The sequence below is a fragment of the Hipposideros armiger genome, unplaced genomic scaffold (assembly GCF_001890085.2).
Source record: "Hipposideros armiger isolate ML-2016 unplaced genomic scaffold, ASM189008v1 scaffold_489, whole genome shotgun sequence".
NCBI classification, from domain to species: Eukaryota; Metazoa; Chordata; class Mammalia; order Chiroptera; family Hipposideridae; genus Hipposideros; species Hipposideros armiger.
The window spans coordinates 774,552-789,741 of NW_017731839.1; the positions used below are offsets into that span (position 1 = coordinate 774,552).

Here is a 15,190-nt window from a genome sequence, read left to right on the forward strand (position 1 = left end):
ATGCTATACACCACGCAGATTAGTGAGGCAGTCCCTGCCTTCTAAGAACACTAAGTGGGCGTGGGAGCGGTGTTGGCATGTGGCAACGTCTCCGAGATAAGACTGGTACACAAGGAACTTGTACACAATAACACTAAGTTAAGCGCCAGAAGACAGCAGAGACTAAACACCATGAAGTTCAAATGCGGGACAGACAACATCAGAGTGCAGGAATCTGCAAACAGAATGGAATGCGTGGCATGACCTTAGGTGCAGATGTGACTAAGCACGTATATTCTGGGAAGAACTAGAAAAGGGAACCCAATGCGTGCGGAGCACGAGAGGGAGCACTGGATCCAGGTTAGAAAGATAGGTAGGGGTCGCACAGCATCATGTCTGCCTGTGTTGAGTTTGTGAGTCATGCAGACTACACTGGGGAGCCACTGAGAAAGCTTGGAGAATGGGGAGCAATAGGATCAGAGCTGCACCTGAAGAGTATCAATCTAATCATGGTGCGTAGGAAAGACTGGTGTAGGAATAGAAGGGGTGAGGAAAGCTGTCAAAGGTGTATTGCAGTGTCCTGGGCAAGCGGCCATGAGGGCATGAATCAACATGGTAGCAGAAGGTATGGAAAGGGCAGGACTGAAGTAGGAGACGCTGCATAGGAAGCATGTGTGGGATGTGGCAATGCTTAAGTATGGGTTGAGATAGAGAAAGAGGAGAAAAGGGTGCCTGATGCTGTGTTAACAAGAAGAATTTAGCAACCGATATGAGGCAAAAGGGAAGCCAGGAGGCCTGATGCTGGTCATCCAAACGCAAGTATGCTGGTGAGTGGTTGAAAGCCAGGTCTGTGATTCAGGAAAGGGAACACTCTAGAGATCTGGTAATGAGCTGCAAAGAAGGCAAGGCTGCACTCAAAAGAATGGAGGAACTCATAAGGAAAAAGATTACAGTTAAAAAAAAAAATCCAAGGATCAAACATTCAGGCTCAGTGAATGCAACAGAGAACAGAAAGTCAAGGTTTGGAGACAATGCAGTGTCCTGGAAACAAGGGATAAGAGGATTCAGGCAGGAAAAGGTGGTCCCGAAGGCTAACTCCTACAGAGGTTTCCAGATAGGGGAAACTGAGGCAAGGCTATGCCATGTGGGGCTCTGTCCATCATGGAATCATCACTGACTTGAGAAAGCAGACTCTGGTCTAGTAATATTGAGGAACAGTAACTAAATTTAGGGAGTTAAGGAGCTAAAGAGGAAGTAGAGACGGTTGCTGCAGATAGCTTAATGGAGGGAGAAATGGGAAATGAAAGTTTTTTTTTTTTCTTTCTTTTTTTAACATAGGCAGGGGAATTAGACTTAAAGATCCTCTAAATTAGAGAGTTAGTAAGTCAGCGTGTGGATTGCTGATAGAACAGTGTGTACACTTTGCACTCCATTCATTTCTCAACGTTATCTTTATTATAAAAGAATAAAAGCAGCCAAAAGGTTTCAGTTAAGCTGGCTGAACAATAAAGCAATAAAAACAATAGCCACACAATGTCAGTGTGCTATATAACAAAGAGAGCTTGTGCAAGTTTTACAGCGTGGAACACTTTAGAAGTTTAATATTATAGGCAGTCTTCAGCGTAGGCATCTTAAGAAGCAAAATCTAATCACAGATTAATTGTTATGCTGGCATTCAGAAGTGTAAAGTATTCAACTTTACATGGTGAAAGCCTCTTAGCTGTAATACAATAACACTCTTAGGAGAGTTACATATGAAAAGAAGCAAAAACAAACACTGGGAATTTTGTATAGCAAGAATATTAATTTGGGTTAGTATTCTGCTTTGTATTTTCAGTTGTCAGAGAAAAAAACTAAACTAACCATTGGCGCGTATGAGAAAAATAAACTATATTATGTTTGAAGACAGCCTTGCCTTTTTCTAGATCCAGAATCCAATTAAATATTCACTGCATAAATTCACACAGAAATGTAGAACTGGCAAATCTCATTTTCAGTGCTAATGTACTCTGTACAAATGAGACACAGAACTCTAAAGAACATGAAAATTTACATATCCCTAAATGCCTGGAAACCAGGCAGTATGCCTAAGAATAATTTAATTCCTCCAAATCTGCCTTGAAATTTTTGTTAGCTTTTCCTGGCAATGTATGTCTTTTCTGGAAAAAAAAAAATCTTCATCCAGTAGGCTGGTTGATCTTTCCTTCAGTGGCTGCCTAGGGCTTCCTCTATTTCAACAACCCAGTGGGCCAGTTTGGTGAGATTCTTAACAGAATGGGGCTATAATGATCTCACTCTCGCCCACTTCCCACCCCCCCTGCCTCACCCCTCTCTGTCTTACCTAGCCCTCAGCGACCAGCAAGCCCCTGCTCACCGCAGACCTATGTAACTATGCATGTTCCTCATCAGTGGACACTGTACTAAGAAAAGGTTCCACGTCTGGTTAAGGTATTACAAACCTGAGAACTGTGCTATGTCGGCCTAAGGCTAAATGTGTGCAAAGAGAAAAATAACCCCAAGGAACCTGATGGCTTTATGAAGGGTAGACTCTAGAGTAGCAATCTCGGCTGTATGTGCCTGTGAACTCTATGCTTCTATAAATTTCCCCTCCCTCACCATTTGTAAGAACCTTATTTTCTGTGTAAGGAGAATCTTGTGCAGAACTTTGGACCTCATCTGATAAAAAGAACCCCAGCTCTTTTATGACTCTAGGATTGGAAGTAGAATACACTATTCCTGTCTTCTGGGACTCCACAATCAAGGACAGGAAGATCAATCAAAACAATTCAAGGTCGGCCATGCTTCAGTGCCAATTAAGTGGTTGGAGAGCTATGTTGTAAGACAAGAGGGCTAGTTATTTGGGAGGCAATTGGATCGTGTCCTACGGCGAGGTACACCGCGTCCTTGGCTAAGAAGAGGCAGGCACTTCTACCCTACTGCACACTGCACGCTTCCTCCTGAGTGCCAGCCCCGTTTTAATTTCATTAATTAAATTGTCATCAGGGTCATCACAGTCATCATCTGATACTTACTGGAAGCTATATATATACTAACCAACCCTCTTCCTCCTCCTCCTCATCTACTAGGGGAAGCTATGTTCAATCATCACCACCTACTATTTGTTGGGAGCTATATGTATATTAACATATTCAATATCAAGACAGTCATAAGGCGGGTGTTGTCAATAACTCTCACTTTACAAATAGGAGGAAACTGAGGTGCAGAGAGGTTAGTATCTTGGCCATGATAACACTCGGTAATCGAGAGGTGGAACCAGGATTCAGAGCGAGGCAGCCTGACTCCAGAGACATCACTTTTAACACCACTAGAACCTACGGCCCAAACTCAACTTGTTTCGATGCCCAAGGACACACAGCCCAGATATGTCCGTGGATCCTGGTCCACAGGCTGTGACCTCTTAGAGTAACCTTGAATGTCTGCTTTTTGCTTTCTGCAACAGCAGCCTTACTGATAGTGTTTGTGGCTCTTTCACAAACACACCTACACAAAAAGAAGCCATTATAACCTGGCAGCAGTTCCAGCCAAGTCCAAGACCCAACATTTTGGACCATGCACATTTTCTTCCAAAGAGACTTCATTAAAATGCATCCTTGCCGAAGAAGTCCATAAACGAGTGAGTAAAAGAACACTGGGCACATCACTTCTGGAAGGCTGCCTGCTTCTGGAATCCTGCCCGTTTCTGTGAGTGTGTAAGCTTCTGCCACCTGTATCCCTCTTGGCATCGATGCCCCCTGTGATTATCCCAGGCAGCTCACTATACAATGTCTAAAAACTCAGCTCCTCCTGCGAGGGATATGTGAAGTACCAATCCACAGTCACAAGGGCAATCACATCTAGGGGACTGACAAGTTCTCTTTTCTCTCATCCTCCAATTCCCCGCAGGAATGCAGAGGACCTCAGCTGCCGGAGGCACAGCCTCTGTGTAACCCTCCTGAAATCAGTGGATCCCCCAACTATCCAGATCGGCAGGCTAAAAGTGGCCCAGATTCACCAGGTTTTGCACCCAATCTCTTTGGCTACATACACCTATCCATGGAGTTATTTCCACCCAGGGCTAACATAATTATCCACAAAGTAACAGTTTTTATATGTGGATAATATCTGCCACCCATAATTTAATGTTTTCAAATAATTTAGATGGTTTTATGATATCTAGGCTCCAAGCTAGTGCACATGTAAAGTTACTGTAACAAAAAGTATAAAGGAATCCTAAGAACAAATAACAAATTAATTTACTGTTATATAACATCATAAGCAACAGTTAAAAATTTCCTTAATGGGAATGATTTTGCTCTAGTCTTTCAATCCTTTTAAAGGCTGCCTGTAATACCATTCAGAAATATATTTCCCCTCTCTGCTAAGATACTGAGCAATTCTCATTCTGTTCCTCAAAATAGTTGTTCCTGATGCCTGACAAGACACAACCACGGCTTCTTAATGTGCAACTGCTTGAAAGTAAAATTTCCATTTTAACCCTCTAACCTGCAGGCATTTTGGCAAAGAACCAAACAGAATTCTCTGAAAAGTCCTCTGACTTTGTTGACTTATTATCTTTTTACAAAGAACAAGGATTTAGCGAACTTGGTGGGAGGTAAGAATAAATATATTTTTAAATCACTTTAAATACATCAAGAATTTATCCTGGTCACATCATTCTATCCTGTGATAAAATTAGCAGTTTGGCATGGGGTCCTGGCACAAAATGGGTCTTCAATCCAGCTGCGCAGGCTCTGGGGGGGTTCTTGGGCCTCTTTACATTCCATCCCTCCATCCTCAATGTGCTAGCTCTGAGTCCCCGCCTAAATTCAGTCTTTAAAAAACAAAAATCATTATTTAAAAATCCTTTTTCACTTTTCAAATATGGTGTCCAGGAAATCATGAAAATCAAATTAAACAAAAGTTAAAATGTCCTAGTAAACAATGAATTTCAACTTAAAATGATAGGCTTAGGGTAAATTTGATGGTACATAAATTTTATCTCAATTAAAACAAAATAAAAATGATGGGATCAGATTAATCCCAAAGTCACAGTCATCAAATACCTCCATTCATTTTTTTTTAACTTGTTTATCAATATATTTTCTTTTTCTTTTATTAGTTTCAGGTGTACAAAGCAACATAATAGTTAGACATTTACACCCCTCACAAAGTGATACCCCACTCCCCTAATCTACTACCCCTCTGACATCTTACATACACATAACTGTTACAATACCAGGGACTCTCTTCCTTATGCTATACTCCACCTCCTGTGACTATATATATATATATATATATATATATATATATATATATATTTTTCAAACCAACCAGAATGTGCTGTCTGCTAGCTGCCATGCTCGGGGCTGAGTCTGTACTGTGGGGAAGTCAGGTGTCTAGGCCATGACTCCCGCCTGCAAGCCCTTATGGAGGTGGGGGTCAGGGTGGGGGAGAGGGCAAGTCCAGGTGAAACAATAAGGAGGCAGGGCTCTCCAAAAAGCAAGGCGATGGGATGGCACCTGAGCACTGCAGGAGGGGCAGAGGAAAGAGACACAGGTCCAGCGGGCAGCAGCTCTTAGGCTCAGAGGTCACCCACCACCAGGAGGCAAGGAAGAAAGGATGTTGGGGGTGCTCACGCTGTGGCTTCCTGGGCCTGAGAAACATATCCTATCCTCCAGAAAACACCATTGAGCTGACCATTCTGGTTCTCTGCATCACCAAAAAAGAGGTCCTGAGGAGGTGGCCCTGGAATGAGAGTCCTGAAGTAGATAATATAAAATCCCTCCTCTTGTCGAAAAATAATGCTATTTGGTAAAATTCTAAACAAGGTTAGTATACTAAGCACTGAGCTTCAGACTCCAGCAGCTGTCCTCATCAGTGCCTAGGTTTTTAACCTTGGGCAAATTACCGAAACCTCTGTGTGGCACACTTTTAGCATCTGGGAGGTAGATTCGAAAAGCAAATCAACAGCTCATAGGGTTATTATGAGGATTAAATGAAATTGCATATATAAAGCACTGAGCTCCATGCTTGATAATCTGAGCTTAATATAATTAACAGCAACTAACTATGGGCCAGGCACAGTTCTCAAGAGTTTTGCATACATCAACTCATTTAATCCTCACAACCACCCTAGGTATAATTATTATCCCCATTTCACAGATGAGAAAACAAGCAGAGGAGTTAAATAATTTGCCTGAAGTTACACAGCTAGTAACTGCAGCTATGATATTATTACTATTGTTACTACTACTATTAGTAGTATTGAACACACCATCATTTATACAAGTCATATTTAAAACAGGAACATTTTCCAGGAATTTTCTTTTGCATTGCCTCTAAATGTTGCAATCTAAGTGAATCCTGAAACTAGCCAAAATAATATCTGCTGTCTCTCTAACTCCTTTTCAGAGTAAATAGACTGACAGATGAAGGCTAAATGCAGACTGTGACCGCCTATAATAGTTCCCTCCTACCTGAGGTAGAGGGAGGCTCTGCAGAGATCAGGGCAAAGGAGACCCAGGAGGGGTCAGGGGTGTGTGAGAATGATATGTCAGGTAGGAGGTGGAGTTAGGGGACAACTCCTCTCCAGCAGGGTTCTCTCACTGCTCCCCAGCTGCCCTCAAAGGGAAAATGCAATCCTCCAGGGACTGAAGGCAGCTGCATCCTCAAGTTAAAGCCCCAGCTCCTGGGGATGAGCCCTGAGTCTGGGCTACTGGGGGTCCAGTGAGAAAGGCAAGGGGCAAAGGGCATGGCACAAGGGCCCAGGCACCTTGTTTTATGAACTCACTCCGCCCACTAGTGGAGTCTTACATTTTGGACACTCCTGTGACTTAAATAATCTTCGGGGTGATCATTTACCTGAAAACTATTTTGACTACAGGTGCCTGTGGGTATATATTTGATTTACTTTAAGGCAAACAATGCTGGGAGGATAAAACCACCACAGATGTTTTTATAGTAGGATTTTTTTAAAAAATAAAATCTATATACTACACTCATTCCACCCTTTCCAACCTCCCCCCACCCCTCCCAAAAAAACCCCCCAAAAAAGCTAACATAAGCCAAAGAGACAAGTTTATGAGCAATTACATAGACTACTTTTTCAGCTCATTTGGCATAATGTACATTAAATGGCTTTTAACTGCCACTCTTTTAGGCAAGTAATTCCAATATGAGTGTTGGCAGAATCATGGCAAGTAATCTTGTTAGATTATAGGGGCAGGAGTCAGGGAAAAAAGCAATAAATAATACGGATATTTTCAAAATTAATTACAACCTAAGTTTTTGGTTAACAGGTGTTATATAATTTATATAATGCCCTTTTAGGTGAAAACTAAATTGATAATCCCTTCCTTCCATTGATAATAACTTTCTCACCTTCTGAGGGCTTCACTGAGATGCTCTATACCATTGCCTTCACAGTTAAATCCCTATGCCCTCCAAAAGAGGGAGGCCTGTGGGGAGCCTATCTCTTATGTATAATATACTGAAAAAAACACTTCCAATTTTCTTCTGTATTGTGTGTGCCTCAGATGTGAGAGAATTAAAAGCAAAACTCCAGCAGGATGGCTCCGCTAAAAAAAATAAAAAATAAAAAATAACATAAATAAAAGCAAAACCCCAAATGCAAACATTATCACAGCTTTCCATATCCTACCTGACCATAAAATAATATTTTAAAATCTGTTCATTCACCATTTCTTTATTCAATAAAACACATTTTGAGAATTCCAAAATGCAAACACAATAGAAGGTGAACTAGAATTGTTCCTGTCTTAATGAACAGGTGGATAATCTTTCAGAGTGGATGCCTTTTTAGAATACTCTCCTAAACTATCTAAGAAAAAAAGAAAAATTCAACCAACATACTAACCAAAAAATGACAAGGCATTCATGGAAAAGTTTAATTAAAGGTATGGCCAACATTTGTAACAACACCAAATTTGGGTAAGTGAAGTAGGTTTACATTTAAGATAGAAAACTCTTCTAAAATCAGCAACTGACTTTCCCAGCAGATAGATGCGTACTACCATCACCACTGTCAATAACCAAAATATGTATTACCTATAACTTCTGTTTACTGTAGCACTTCTGTTTCCCAAAATTAACCTATGCTGTGGGGATTTCCTGATCTTAATCAATTTAAATTTCAAGAAATAGCTAAAGAAAAACAATATAATTAATCGGTGGGAAGTGAAATGCTTTTTCACATTGGCGATATCAGCATAACAGCCATGAAAAGACACAGTGATATCCTCGTTTTACAAAAGCAGATGAAACAGCAGATAACAGTGTGTACATTGCAGAGTTCTGTTGTGCAACTGACAAGAACAGGTCCCAAATCAAGATGAAAGTTAAAAAGCAAATACACATGACACTTTGAAAGCCAGTATCAGACACATCAAACATTCTTCCAAACATAAAAATCTATACATTTCTATGGGAAAGGTATGCTTTTCCAATACCTACCTGCAACTGGCATATAAGAGCTGAAGAGGCAAGTAAGTAGTGCCATAACCCAACACTTCTGCAAGGCAGACAGCCTCCTTCATTGGCCTTTCCAGTTTAAACCTTGATTCTGAACCAAACACACCTTCCCAAAGTTTAGAGGGACGCCCCCCCAACCAAAAAAAAAAAAATCACTCTTAGGGCATTTTCTTTGTAATGACCAAAACATTTGCTTTCCAAAGTTTAAGTAACTTTTGTTCCTAGGAAAACTATCATCTACTGCTTTTAAACTGTTTATATTTCAAGAACAGTGTAATCTGTCAAAAAATTACACCTAGGGGGTGCTTTTCATTTTCCTTTTCAACAAAAGATGTTTGTGGCCTCCTGGGCAGGAGTCACCAAATTCCCAATAATTTACACCTTGGAGATCCATTACTCTCTGATAGCCTGCCTCAGAAATGAACCTGTCCACCACTCCAATCTTCTCTAGCATCTTCAAAGTTGCCAAAACGCAACATAAACTAACGAAATATTAAAATACAATTCCACATAAAGCCTGGGTCAATAAGCTTTGTGAATGTCCCGCCTAACAACTAAAACTTGAACCTCGTCACAGTGAAATGACAACCTTATGCTGCATTCAAAACCCGGAACTACTCGCACTGACTGGCAAAGAGGAAAAGAACAGAAAGGAGAAAACAACAACAACAAAACAACAACAACAACAACAAAACCTATCGCTTCTAAAGTCGTAAAACCCCCAAATAAGAGTAAACGCATACTCGGATACCAAAGGCGCTGCAGCTCTACCAGGAATTAACGGTGGAAGGGAGACCTTTCCGATACTAACAGCGCCCAGAGAAGCACAAGAATTACCCGCAATTCAGTTCACATACATTCTGCATTCAACATGTAACAGCCATTCTGCTCACACCCGGTACATTTCATGCTCGAATTCTGGTTATCAAAGTACGTTTCTGGACTTACGTGGTTGGACTGAGCTTCTCTGTTCTCTTTGTCTTGTGATCTGCGGGGCAGTTTCTGCCCTTCGGAAGTGAGTGTTAGAGCTATGGTTTCCAGGCAATCCCCCCACGATATTTTAGCTCCGGCTTGCACGCTCTCTTCCTCTCCCTAGCCGGCTCCATATTGCCGGGCAAGTCCCTCCAGTCTCGCCCAGCGTTACAAAAAGCTGGATTTCCGGGCTGTTCCAAGACCCCATTAAACGTGTCTTCAACAACCTGCCCAGGCCCGGCCGGCACTAGATGCTGAGTTACGGCCTCGGCGGCTAGCCGCCCCGAGGCGCACTTCCCCCACCCCGGAAGAGGAGGGAGGCAAACTTCGGAGGGCGGGGGTTGGGGGTGAGCTCCGGGGACCACCGCCGCCCCGCCCGCCCAGGCGAGGGCCGGGGCAGCGACCCTGGTTGCAGCTGGAGGGCGCGGAGGAAGGCATCTTTCCGCTAACGCAAAGGCAGCGGTCAGGACACTGTCCTCCGGTCAAGGGCCCCGGAAAGCTGCAGCCAGGCGACAGTGGGGACCCTCAGAAGTGTGCGGTGACGGAGGGGTGGGGGGAAGTCCGAGGTCGCCTGCAACTCCAGGGACGGATGCGCCCGGCGGCGTGCAGAACCAGCTCGGAAAGGGGACAGGGGACACGGGAGCCAAGAGGTGGCCGGGAGCACGCAGGACGCCGGCCGCGAGCGGGGCCCCCGGCTGCCTCGCGGGCGGGAGGTGCTAGCGGCGGGGAGGACTGGAAGCCAGCCGCTTTCCCCGGCTCGGCTCCGCTGAAGGAGAAGCGGCTGCTGGTGACAGGAAGAGAGCGGCGACAGCCGCGCGCGCACGCACCGCCTCCCCCCTCCTGAGCACACGCACCCGGACCCGCTGCCGCCGCCTACCTCCCCTGTCCGCCGGCTTCCTTCCTCTCCCGGTCCGGACTGCAGCGGAGGCCTCCTGCACGCACGGCTCTGACGCGCCTCGGACCCACCCGCCGTCCCCGACCCCAGCTCGCTGTCTCCAACCCGCTCGCCTGCCTGCCTCGCCGCGGCCACCGCTTCCTCCAACTCCGCTCCAGCTGCTCGCGACTCCTCTCCTGGCGCCCGCAGCTCCAGCGCCCCGCGCCCGCCCCGCCTTCGGGCCGGCCCCGCGCGTCCCGCCCCCGAGCTCGCGCCAACCAGCGCCTGCGTCTCCGCCCCTCTCCGCTGGCGCCGCGCCCTCCGCCGCTGCCATTCTCAAAGCCGGCCTCCCGGCGGGGGGGTGGGGGGAAGGGGGGGCGGAGCTCCGGCTCTGCAGACCCTTCCTGTCACCCCGCTCGCCTTCCGCTCCCGCCGCGGGGATGCTCTGGGCGGTCCCGTCGCACGCTACCTCCGCTGTGGAGCGCTCTGGGTCTGCGCTCTCCGGGACCGTCAGGCTGCTGTTGCCCGACCGCCCGCTGCAGAAGCCACAGCTGGGCGTCTCCGGGATCAGAGGCGGCAGGGCTGGGGGAAGCCGAGGACAAGTTCAGACTTAGTTAGAGGCTGCGTCTTTAATCCGAACGTTTTGAGACAAACCCCAACCTCTTGCGAGCCCCCAGCGCCTGCGGCAGAGTGGCTGGGGCGGGGAGGACTCGGATTCCAGGGCTCGCCAAAACGGAGAGGCCCTGCAATTCCCGGCCTCGCCAGCACAGCCTCGGGAGTGGGCGGAAAAACCACGCCACCCCGCGTGACGCCTGGGGATGAAGGAGGGGTGAAAGGGTGAACCGGAGGGACGGGCGCCTGCAGCCTGCCACGAAATCCAGGAGCTTGGCACCACTGCCACTGGGACCCAGGCGGGTCTGCGAGAAGGGAAGAGAGTTTTAGGAGGAGGGCGCACGCTGGCTCATCCCTTCCAATCCCGAGATGACGGAACAAATGTAGGTCGCCCCTTGGTCGTTCGTTCATGGGGTCGGTGGAGGAAGCTCACGTGAATTATATTGTCCAATAAATGTGTTAGTTTTCAAACGCAGATTCTTCAACTAATAATCATTACTTAAGTTGCCCAAGAAAAACCTGATGTTGGTTCAAACCTTCCACTGATGGGTAAGACGGAATGCCAGCATCTTGTGTTCTGCTCTTTTCCATTAAAACATGTAAGAGTCCACTTTAAAAAAAAACCTCTTCTCAGATTCCTCTTTCCGCAGTTTTGAGATCTGCCCCCGCCCAGCCTGCTTGCCCTAAATCCCCTTTACAGCTCTTTCCCAATTCCCTTGCAAGAATATTACTTTTAAAAAAACTAAGCCCTTAGACTTCGTCAAACTTTTGAATTTGGTTGTTTATTCCAGTGGGTGTTGAAAGTAGAGGAAAGAACATCCTAAAATTTATCGACTCTCCTTAGAAAATATAATCAGTTTGAAGGTGACTCACATTATAACGGAAATGTTATATTACTTTAGGTTGTTCAGGTACTAGCGTTTCTATTATTTCAACATGTCTCTTGGAAGTGGAGACGCAGAAGCAGACAGCCACTTACCTGTTTAAGAATCCACTCTATCTAAAAGTAAATATGAAGTTTACCAAGCATCCTTCTTACATCCTTCCCATCTACTATGTGAAATGAAGAGCCTCATATATTGTTTGTGTGAGCTTTGTAAGTAAAATGAGCTGTCTCACCCTGTGGTAGAATTACTTTGATCTAATCCAATAAGCTGAGATGTAACTGCTGTGATGTTTGCAGTATTCCTTTAGGCTTGGGTCTAAAGAAACCTTACCAGCTGTCTCCTCCTTTTGTACTTGATGAGTTCCTGGAAAAGGACTTAGGTACTGCTACAATGGGGTTCTCTTCCCCTCAAACCTAAAAGTAGCATGAAGTTCTTTTTTTTTTTTCTCTCCTTTTTTTAGCTGAGCCATCCTGCTACCTGTTGGCAGCTCAGCGGCTGCTCAGCTCGGGCTGGACTCGGAACCGCTGTTGCTCAGAGCTCAAACTCTTGAGCGAGCTCTTAACCAACTGAGCCACTCGGCCCGCCCAGCATGAAGTTCTTAATGGAGCTAGCTTCCTTCTTTAGATAGAATTTAGTAATTTACTTTTAGTATACGTTGTAATTTAAAAAAATTTTTTTTTGCCATCATATTGGAACACATAGCATAAGTACAAAGAGTGTCCCATGGAAGGACAATAGGGCTTTTTTTCCATAAGTTGAATAATTTTAGTATTTGTTTCATCTGTATGAAATTGGCACCTGCCCCCCATATCACTAATATTCACATTTTTATTTATTTTAATTTTCCACTGATTACTATAAAATAAAACAAAAAAAGCAATAAAGCAACAGGATTCAAACTTTAAAAACAAACAACAGCAGCAACAACAACAGCAACAACAAAAAACAACTCTTTTTCTTTGATAAAATCTTATCTGGATTCCCAAAATGGAACTGTTATAAGAAGTCATATTGTGAGGCCAAGAGAACCACTAGGTCTTTGGACCGGCCACATCATTATCTCCTGGGAATTTGTTGGAAATGCAAATTCTCTGTTCTCACTGAATCAGAAATGCTGGGGGTGGAGCCTACCAACCTGTTTAAGCCTTCTATGTGGTCCCATGCATGCTAAGGTTTGAGAACCATTGGTCTAGGCCTAGGGCATCTGGGAACACAGACTGAAAACCACTAATAAGATGCTCAAATAAGCACACAGCTCAACTGAACACCACAGTTCCATCAATAACAGCCAAACTTAGCTGGCAGGTGGTGCTACCACCAAGAAGCTCAAAATGTCAGAGGATGTACAATTTACCAAAGGGAGAATGTCACGTACAACTGGTAACAGTGAAGGTGTTTTGGAAGTCAGACGTAAGGGAGTCAAGGCCTCTGGCACCTTGAAAGGCTTTCAGTAGGCACAGTAAGCTGAGAAGTGCCCTCTGCAAAGAGGACCAGTAAGAAAGTCTCATTTGCCACCATCACTCCAGCCACTTCAATAATGTAGTGCTAGACTATGCTTCCATTAGAGTTGAAACCTAAGTATGAAACAAAATAATATAAATACAAACACCTTAGAGCCTTACTTCTCAAAGAGAGGTCCGCAGAGCAGCAGCATTGGCACCATCTAGAGCTTGTTGGATATGCAAAACCCTAGGCCCTATCTATCCCAGACCTACTAAATCACAATCTTCATTTTAACAGATCCCCAGGTAATTGATATGCAAGTGAAACTTTGAGATACTTTGTCTTGGACAGGAGTCCTTAATTGTGGCTATACATTTGGAAATGTCTTGGGAGCTTATAAAAATCCCACTGGCTAGCCTGCACCCCAGATGGATTATATCAAAATCTCTGGGGGTGGGACACAGGCATCAGTAGCTTTTAAGATTCCTCACATGATTCCAATGCAAAGCCAGGTTTAAGACCACTGCCTTCGAGGTACCAGGTAAGAAAGGTGCCATCAGGAAAGTCAGCTGGGGAGAGACTTAAGCCCAAATGGCTGGTCTTACAGGAAGCAGCTGGCACTAGAGTGTAGCTGACTGTAGCCACACAGAGATGGGAGCCCAGATTTGCTAGACCTTTCAATTTTCAAAGAGAAGCTAAAAATCCCAATTTTTATGGGCAACTTCCCAATTATTAAATGCTGGCAATTAATTCAACATTTTTGAAACCTGGGTTAGGACACTCAAGTGTGATGACCACCAGATTATGGTTTTATGATGTACACCATAAAACTAAGTGGGCCTCCAAAAAACTACAGCTGAGAAAGAGAACTGGCATGATGGAATGTCAAACTGTTGATCTAAAGACCCATGTACTGTATTTGGAATCTTCTGTTCTCTATAGCACCAAACATTGTAGGCATTCAATGACTGAGAGTTGGTAATGGGTGAAATACCAGTGCTAGCAACCCTGGGGGCAAAACATTACAGAATCTTGCCCAATATATTTTTTTCCCCCTCTCTGCCCTGATAGCTAAAATGTCTGGGAGGGGGTAAAAAAATCAATATTTGTATTACTTAGCTTAAAATCTTCCACTTTTGTGAGCTAACCAGCTTAAACTCATATTAAAAGAAACGTAATAAAAGATATTGGCTGGAATGCTTCTTAGCAGAGTGAGAATTCAGAAGGCCAACACTACTATAATTCTCATTTTGTTGTTTCTGAGCTTATACAAGCTGCTAAACATGTTCAAATATTAGAAGGAGAGGCAACTTCCTGACTGTATCCTGGAAAACGTGTCTGACCATAATTATTTACACTCCAAATTCTCTGATCATAATCTATGCTCTGGGCATCTTATCTCTTATAGCTCTTCAGTCCTCATACTTTGGGAAGAAGACTAAATAAATCAACCTGTCTAAGATGGAAGTAAATGAGCCACCTTAGTGACAGTTTCAGTTAAATTATACTCAGTATCTGCTCTCAAAATCCCCTGCAATAAGGAAGCTGGACTTAAAAAAAAGTTATAATGCAATAATATCAATTGAGTTAAAAAATATGAAACATAGAAACAAATATGTGCATAGTTACTTTCTTGAATGCGAAGGGCACTTTTTATTTTTGAACGACTCCAACAACTAATAGACCTGCTGGTACAAACTGAATGCTCTATAAGGGAGAAAGGTCTGGAGGGTTAAAGGAAACTCAACACATTCTTATACTGTGACTGTTAAAGCAATAGAACACCAAGTGCTGTTCAGATAGAGCCTCTGAGGGCCTGAATAAGTTAGAGCCAGATTTGGGGACACAGCAACAGGTCCACACACACTACTAAAATATCACCAGGCATGGGGCAATTGGAAAGCCATGTGCAAGGAAACAGGAACCTTAATAC

At 44.2% G+C, this 15,190-nt stretch overlaps 1 protein-coding gene across 3 annotated transcripts in view; it reads right to left on the reverse strand.

The window, feature by feature from the left end:
- PIK3R1 (phosphoinositide-3-kinase regulatory subunit 1) overlaps positions 1-11,253 on the reverse strand; it is an 88,034-nt gene extending 76,781 nt beyond the window's left edge. The window contains exon 1 of one of the 3 annotated variants that reach the window (XM_019667250.1): positions 10,785-11,253. The gene's annotated coding sequence lies outside the window, so the exon portion shown is untranslated. Of the gene's footprint in view, positions 1-9,417; positions 9,720-10,318; positions 10,537-10,784 lie in introns of those variants that run through there. The other 2 variants (XM_019667247.1, XM_019667248.1) reach the window with 2 other exon arrangements.
- Between the last annotated feature and the right edge of the window lie 3,937 nt (positions 11,254-15,190).